This window comes from Meles meles, chromosome 2, assembly GCF_922984935.1.
Source record: "Meles meles chromosome 2, mMelMel3.1 paternal haplotype, whole genome shotgun sequence".
Classification (NCBI taxonomy): Eukaryota; Metazoa; Chordata; class Mammalia; order Carnivora; family Mustelidae; genus Meles; species Meles meles.
This window is the reverse complement of record NC_060067.1, coordinates 167,870,191-167,878,469: the sequence shown is the minus strand read 5'-3', so window position 1 is coordinate 167,878,469 and position 8,279 is coordinate 167,870,191. Positions and strand designations below refer to the sequence as shown.

At 42.1% G+C, this 8,279-nt stretch overlaps 1 pseudogene; it reads left to right on the top strand.

Moving 5' to 3' along the window:
• The first annotated feature begins 1,968 nt into the window (after positions 1 to 1,968).
• LOC123936942 overlaps positions 1,969 to 8,279 on the top strand; it is an 88,799-nt pseudogene continuing 82,488 nt past the window's right edge.

Here is an 8,279-nt window from a genome sequence, read left to right as displayed (position 1 = left end):
ACTCTAAGAGCTTAAATCAATAGGACCAGCCCATTTTCTAATCAGGGGGAATTTAATAATGATCAGGAAAGCCATTGTCAGTCTGATCAGTGGCACTGTTAGGACTTTAACTCTTGGAAAACAGCTTCATGTCAAAATTACAGACTGTTATCATATTAAATGTCACTCAGAAGGGTATTAAAATCCTTGAGAGAGAAAGCATTACAGGAGTTCTATCACAATTACTTTATATGCTGATGAGCTGGCTTCTGGGGGAGAGAGCTAAGGCAAATCTAGAGGTGTGAAGGAGAAAATTGTTCTCTTTTTAACAGAATACACCAAAATCAGGAAGGGGGGGTCTTGTCTGCATCTCTAATTCTTGAAGTCCTTTGAGATGACTCAGGCCAGGGGCTGGAAAGTTTACTCTTATCCCCTGAAGCCTGGAAAAACCCTTGGGTCCCTCAGGGGAAGAGCAGCTCCAGGTCGCTCCAGGACTCCCCGCAAAGTGTAGGATTTGCAGGCCCTAGCAACTTACCACCATTTATTATTGGAGGTCCCATGGAACGGTACTTCCCCATGGTAGATCCCAGCCATATATATCTTGGAGGGCCACTGAGGACTCCAATCCCAATTATCCATGCAACAGTTGAGCTTTTGTGAATTGAATCTGATGCTGTTGTTTTAGGGATTGAATTTTCAGAGAGAACCATTTAACTGGGGGCAGATGGCCTTTAATGAAGCCCTAAGGGAAATAGGGAGGGGTGTGGTCAACAGGGAATAAACAAAAATAAAGAAGAGAAACTAATTGAAAATCTGGAAAAGGAGGAGGGGCAAGAGAGTGTTTTTCCTGTCTCTCCAGCCTGACCACCTGCCCCTCTGTAGCCAGGAGTTTTTCCAGCAGGTAAACACTTGTATAGAGAGAAGGGAAATGAATGTGTTTGGGCTTTATTGGAGCTTGTACCCCCTGTTATGTCTTCACATTGGACACTATCCTGAGGCTGCTGGTCTCCTGGAGATCAGGGTTTTCCCAAGCCACTGTGACTTAGTTCAGCAGAGTTTCAGATGTGAAACCTGTATCCTGAGTCACCATCTGTGGGGGCAGCATGCCCAGTTGGTACAAATGGAGACCCCATCTCCTCCTCACTTGTTTTAGGAGTTAAGACTTATAGCATCACACTTCATAGGTTTTAACCCCTTTGGCTCTTTCAGAAGGCTTTAGCCGCCTAAGAAATGTATATTACATGTACAGCAGAGGCCAAAACACTGATTTTATACTCAAAAACTCACACTCAAAGAAAGTAACTAAGCCCAGCTGGCTAGTGGCAGCCTGTGACCAGGACACTGGCCTGGGGCCTCCTCCCAGCCTGTGTGCTTGTCTGACTCCATATACCAAGTGAAGGCTGTGGTCCAAGCCCCCTCATCTACAAACTGAACGATGAAGGGAAATGTCACAATCCCTCTAGTGCTCCCTTTCCTATTCTGTAAAGTGAGGATAACAATGTCCAGTTTGATGCTTAAATGTATCCGATGTTTCTAGCATGAGACCTGTCACTTTATGTACTCAGTGGAAGTGTTACTAAAATACTTCCTGAAAAACTGTAAGAAAAAAACGTCTCTTAAAAGAAAATTGGGAACACAGAGGAACCAGGAACTATGACCCAAGTTCTAACTCTGTCAGTTGAAGATGATTGCTTGGGGGCACCAGGATATGCCACTCTCCTGGGAAGAACAATGTTATCTGGGCAGTTCCGGCCACTGATAGAGTTACAACGTTCATTACATACAATAAAGGGCCAACCTTAAATGTTAAAAAAAGAAAGTCAACTGAGTAAATTTTAAAAATTTATAGGATTTATTCAATGATTCATGAATTGGGTAGCATCCATCTAACAAATAAGAAAGGAGCTCCAAGACTTTCCACGCTACCCAGGGAGGGGTCCACATGGCGTTGTTCCTTGTTCCTGTTGAAACTAAAGGGAAATTTTCACTATGTCTAGAGCCCTTGATGTCCTGCAAATGAAGGAGGATGTCCTCAAATTCCTTGCAGCAGGAACGCACTTAGGTGGCTAGACCTCCAAACCGAACAGTATATCTACAAAAGGAAAAGTGATGGCATCTACATCATATCCTGAGGAGAACCTGGAAGAAGCTTTTGCTGGCAGCTCATGCCATTGCTTCTGTTGAAAACCTGGCTGATGGGGCTCCTGGGTGGCTCAGTGGGTTAACTGTCTGCCTTCAGCTCAGGTCATGATCCCAGGGTCCTGGGATCCAGCCCTGCATCTTACTCCCTGCTCAGTGGAGTCCTTGCTTCTCCCTTTGCCTGCCACTCCCCCTGCCTGTGCACTATCTCTCTCTCTGTCAGATAAATAAATAAAATCTTTAAAAAAGAAAAGAAAGGAAAACCTGGTTGATGTCAGTGTCATATTATCCAGAAATTGTGGCCAGTGAGCTATGCTGAAGTGTACTGCTGCTATTGGAGCTTCTCTTATCACTGGTACTTCCCTCCTGGAAACTTCTAACCAGATCCAGGCAGCCTTCTGGAAGCCAAGACCTCTGGTGGTTACCGATCCTAGGGCTGACCACTAGCCTCTCACAGAGACCTCTTACATTAACCTTCCTATCACAGTTCTGTGTAACACAGACACCCCTGCACTATGTGGATATCCCCATCCTTTGCAGTAACAAGGGAGCTCAGTCAATGGGTCTGATGTGGTGGATGCTGACCTAGGAAATTCTGAGTGTGCATTTCCCATAAACACCCATAGGAAGTCATGCCTGATCTCTTCTACAGAGATTCTGAAGAGAGTGAAAAGGGAGAGCATGCTGCTGCTGTGACCAAGGAGGAAATTCAGGGTGAACGGACTGCTTCAGCTCCTGAGCTGACTGCTGCTCAGTCTGAAGGTGTACAGGTGCCCTCTCTGTCTTCAGAGATCCCTAATGAAGACTAGAGTACTCAGCCAGCCACTGAAGACTAGTCTGCAGCTCCCATGGCTCAGGCCACTGAATGGGTAGGAACAACCACTAAGTGGGCTTCCATAAAGGTAACAAAAGAGAAATAAGGTTGATGGAAAATAGAAAGTTCTTTAAAAAAGAAAAGAAAAGAACTCTGAGGAGATGTAAAATGAACGACTTTTATAGACAGAAGGGAGAGGGACAAGGAAGTTAGACTGCCAAAGAATGGGCTGGTTGTGGCAAGGTCTCTTTACTTTAAGGGATGGCAGGGATCTATCACGCAGACTGTCTCACTAGTGCCGACAGTGAGTGGCTCAGCTAAGATTCCATTTTTGGGAAAAGCTGAAACTATAATTGAGTCTTGGTTTGGTGATATAGAGCTTAGCATAAGTGACTCCCTTTGGGGCCTATTGTCTTATTTTTAACATAACCTAAACTTGTGAGTTTAGACAGAAAGTCTAAGCCCTCCTCAGCCCCAGAGGCTACATAGCCTTGACATACTAAATTATCAATGAGACCAAAAGATTCTTTTTCTACTATATCTTCTCACGTGTGATGTTGATGAGACCTAACAAAAGTATTAGTAATTAAAATAATAGCCAAAATATCTTGGGACTGTCTATCTTCTTCACCAAATAAAAGCTTGAGAGAGACCTTGTCTGTCCTCTTCCCTGCTTAGCCCAGAACAGAATGCCTTTCCATGGTAGGTGCACAGTGGACATTCACCCAGTGGGATGTTGAAGGAATTCAAAGAATAGGTGAAGTAGGACTAATCAGGATTCCATTGTTTGTTATTGAACATGTTGAGTAAAATTGCAATTTCAGGTTCTTCAAGACAGGTGCACATACAGTCAGTTCTTGATTAGCCCTTCTTCAGTTGTGCATGCTGGATCATCACCTATCATCCCTCTTGCTGGCCGTTTTTGCCCATTTTATTTGTTTGTGATGTATGACCATGTCAAGCAGACACCAGTTAAAGCCAGACAATGTTGTAAAAGTCTTCAATCTAGAAACACCTGCATCTTGAGACAGTTGGGGTGATTGGGTAAATGGGATTTGAGGTATGGTTATACATGTATCTGGTTATACATCTGTTTTCCTGGTCCTTATAGCCATGTACAATTGAAGTGAGAGGCAACACTTACTTTCTTAGAATCGTCCACGGATGGAGAGCACTGGCAATCCGTCTGGGGCCTCAGTAATTGAAATTAATTGGATTTTAGAGATAATAACATTTATGCTAATGTGGTTATTGAGAGGAGACAATAGTCCCAGAGATAAGTAGCTAGGAGAGGTGGGGCAGGAGAATTTGCAGTCCTGGCAGAAGAGATTGGGAGTCTTGGGGGAGCTGCTGGGGTGGGTGGAGGTAGGGATGAGGGACAGGAAGTTGTAAAGAACTGGGAGGTTTTAGAGAAGCAAGAGAGAGAAGCAAAGAGGAGGCAGAAGTAGGTTTTTCTGAACTCTTTGAATAATGAAAATAGTAATATAGTAATATGAATAGTGTCAGCTCTCCCTTATTAAGTGCTTTCTTTTCTATGTGTCAAGCCTTAAATTTATGTCACTGTATCCTCATAAGAAACTCATGAGGTGGCACTATTTTTTCTTATTAAAAACAACAGAGAGGGGAAGCTGGGTAGCTCAGTTGGTTACACTTCTGATTCTTGATTTCTGCTCTGGGCATGGAGCCTGCTTAAGATTCTCTCTATCCGGGGCGCCTGGGTGGCTCAGCGGGTTAAGCCTCTGCCTTCCGCTCAGGTCGTGATCTCAGGGTCCTGGGATCTAGCCCCACATCAGGCTCTCTGCTCAGCAGGGAGCCCGCTTCCTCCTCTCTCTCTGCCTGCCTCTCTGCCTACTTGTGATCTCTCTCAGTCTGTCAAATAAATAAATAAAATCTTTAAAAAAAAAAAAAAGATTCTCTCTATCCCTCTGCCCCTCCCCCGCTCACTCTCAGTCTCCCCTTCTCTCTCTCAAGGAAAAAAAAAGGAGGGAAAACAGAGCTTCAGAAGGTTTTAAGTAACTTGTCCTAGGTAGCTTGGCCAATACATATGCAAAATAAGCACTCTTCACCTCTGCTCCCTTACACCTCCCAAGTGCCCAAAGCTGGAAGCAGAATCGCAAAGATAAGCAGGAGAGGTGAAATTCTGAAACAACACTGAAATGTGGCCTGCTGATATTGCTAATGAAGGTGGGAGTGAGTATGAAAACCACCCCATCCACATCCATATTCTGACAGTGGGAGTAACTGACCTCTGCAAACCTAATCTATGCCTGGTTTTCACATTGTGAGCACATGTTTATGAAGTTTTACTAACTGTATTAAGCTGGAAGGGGCACAGTGGAGAGGACAGAGAGCTGGGCTAGAGAGGAGTTGATCTTGGAAGAGAAACCCCAGATCACATGAGTGGCAGCAGTGAGAGCAAGAGGGAAACCTTGCTGTGAATACTCTGCCGGGAATACAAGCTATTCTGTTAAGAGTCCTTGAAGGTCAGGTCACCAAAATTATCAGAAGCATCTAGACCTCCTGAGTCATGTTGACACTGCTGTGTGTATAGCACTGTGAATGGAGAAATTTTGGAGATAGAACTGGACTCAAATCCAAGCTTAAACATCCATTCATTGAATGACCTTTGGTAAGTCAACTTCCATCTCAAAACTCTAGGATTCTCAAAGACCAAGCAGGAATCCTAATACTTGCCTCCCAAAGTTCTTTTGGAGTTTCCAAATAATGACTCAAACTCCTGGCCCATCACAGACACTCCATAAACAGTAGAGGTTTTATAGATATGCTTTTCCTTTGACCAGGTGGGATAGCAGAGACCAAAAAAAGTAGGATTTCTCTTTATGATTTTTAGTATTCCTCTTCCTATTATTAATTAAGTCCCCTGAAATCTGAATGTTGACCTCCCAACCCTATTTCATTCAGATTTAAATCAACACTGAACTTTGTGTTTCCCAGATGGAAAGCTAATATCATTAATAATACATTTGGTCATTTATTTCCTTTCATTTGTGAGTCTTTTTTAGTTACTTATGCTTGGAAAGGTCTAAAGTATACCTTTACTCTCCTTGTCATACATCAAACTGCTATTTCCAGGTTTCTTTTCATAATATAAGGATTTTTATGCAATATAATTTTGTGCTATGGCAATATGCAAACATATATATTTATAGATATATATTGCATAGTTACTGTCTAGGTAAAATCATGGAATTCTTGCCTATTTGAGAGAAATGGGAAAATAAAAATGATTGTAAGGTTAACAAACACACTCCACCTATTAGGTCTGGTCTCAAATGGAATGATGGTTAAAGTAATTCTAATCTCATAGTATGTGTAAATTTCATGAAGTAGTCTTGGCTTGCTTCCCTGTCATGAGGGAAGTCATTCACTTTCCTACTAATCAGTCTCTGAAGGCTAGAAATCTGAGCACAAATCCCCTCCATCCCAGTACTATGCCATTGCCTGTTCTGTTTCCCTTGGTCTTTCTCTCTAGAAAACCTTACACAGGGCTTCTACATCTCATCTGACCTTCCTGATGTATAAACACGGCACCATAATGACAGTCAATTAAATATAAAGGCTGTCTGTCCTGACATTGTGGTGCCCTGAAAACAGTGAAGACCGCTAGCCACTTAGAAGCAATGAAAAGCATCAAACTGGGTAGAAATTGCAGTGCTGCTCTTAAGTTCAATTTTCCTTGTAGCTCAATTTCCTAGCTTTGCACTTTCCTAGGTAAATCACATTAATAGAGGAGAAGGGGGGGCAATGGGGAGGTTGGTGGTAGAGAGCCAGACAGTCCTTTGGAGCAAGAGCATCTCGTCCTGAGCCATGAGGGAATAGGTAACCAGTACTCCTGACAAGTGGGTATTCAGTGGTATGAGAAGTCATTTAAATGGGAAGCAGGAGCAGAGGTCTTCCGCTGGCAGGGAGTATCTTCATTATTGCTGTCATGGTGCCTGTTAACTATCCCCATCTATCATTTGTTCAATACCTCAGTGAAATTAGCCAACTGCATACTCCAGCAGAGCTCTGATGTGCCAGTCTCCCCTGAAAACATTAACTATCTTCTGTTATGCATTCTTCCTACCCTCCACCCCTTTTTACTGCTCATTAATGGTCTTTCATTTGCATGATGGAACAATGAAGTCCTTTGGCCAATTATGTGAAATTACAGGTGCTCGGTAGGTGCCCTCTGTCACCGTTTACCTTCTTTGCTGAAGCAGTGGGCTGGAATGAATTTATATTTCAAACATTACTTGACCTGCCTGTTTCTGGATGGAAGCAGTACAATTTTAGCTGGCACAATAAGCTTCTGCTTTGGCTTAATAAAGTGGCTCATGCCCAACCTGGATGAAACTATAAGGTCGGTCTTGACAGATCCCTTTAAGGGATCCTTTCAGCTTATAAACCAGGAGGGGAAGAGGACATCTCAGAGCATAACAAACTTGCCCTTTCCATCCCAGGAGACTTTGGTGTAACACATTTTGAGATTACTTGTGGCATGCCTTCTCTGGGATAGTTCCATTACCATAGAACTATTATTCCAATTTCTTTGATTCAGTTAAAAAAAAAATCTTGTATTTTTGAGCAAAACTAAATGTATAGTAACCTTCTAGGAACGGGAATATAAAAGTAAGGGAAACCAACATGTATGAAACAACTATTACCACCTAGGTGCCATGTTTTGTGCTATGTGCATTTATATTAAATCTCAATCCCTCCCTACAGTGTATAGTCCAGACCGAAACTACAAAGACTATTGCTTTCCTTTTGCACAAGGAGGCAGTATTGAGCAAACCAAGAAAAATGCATTCCGGTCTTAGCTCAGCGGCCACTTGTTAGTGGAGTCACCACTGGAAATCCATTTATTCTCTCTGTGCTCTGAGGATAAATTTGTATAATTTATCAGAGAGGATAAATTATACAAATTTATCATTTGTATAATATGAAGAGGGATACTGTTCAGGACTAGGATTATTATGAGATTAAATTAGACATCATAACAGAGTAGGGTACAGGGAAGTTACTCAATGACTGTTATTTATTTATTTATTTCCATATGCTACTCCGGGAAAAATCTCAAAAGAAAAGACAAGATAAACTCATGCAAAAAATGGAAGCATAAAATCACTCAGTTTCGTAACATTATTTATTGATATTATATATATTTAGATAGCATAGTATATAGCATGTAGCAGAGAAGCTTATCATTACAGCAGTACATAGGTAGCACAAACACTGAAAGAAAGAACAGTTAGACGAGGGAAGGATCAATACTGAAGTCATAAGGAATGACAATCACTTTGTAAGATAACATTTATTTTTATTTTTATTTATTTTATTTCAT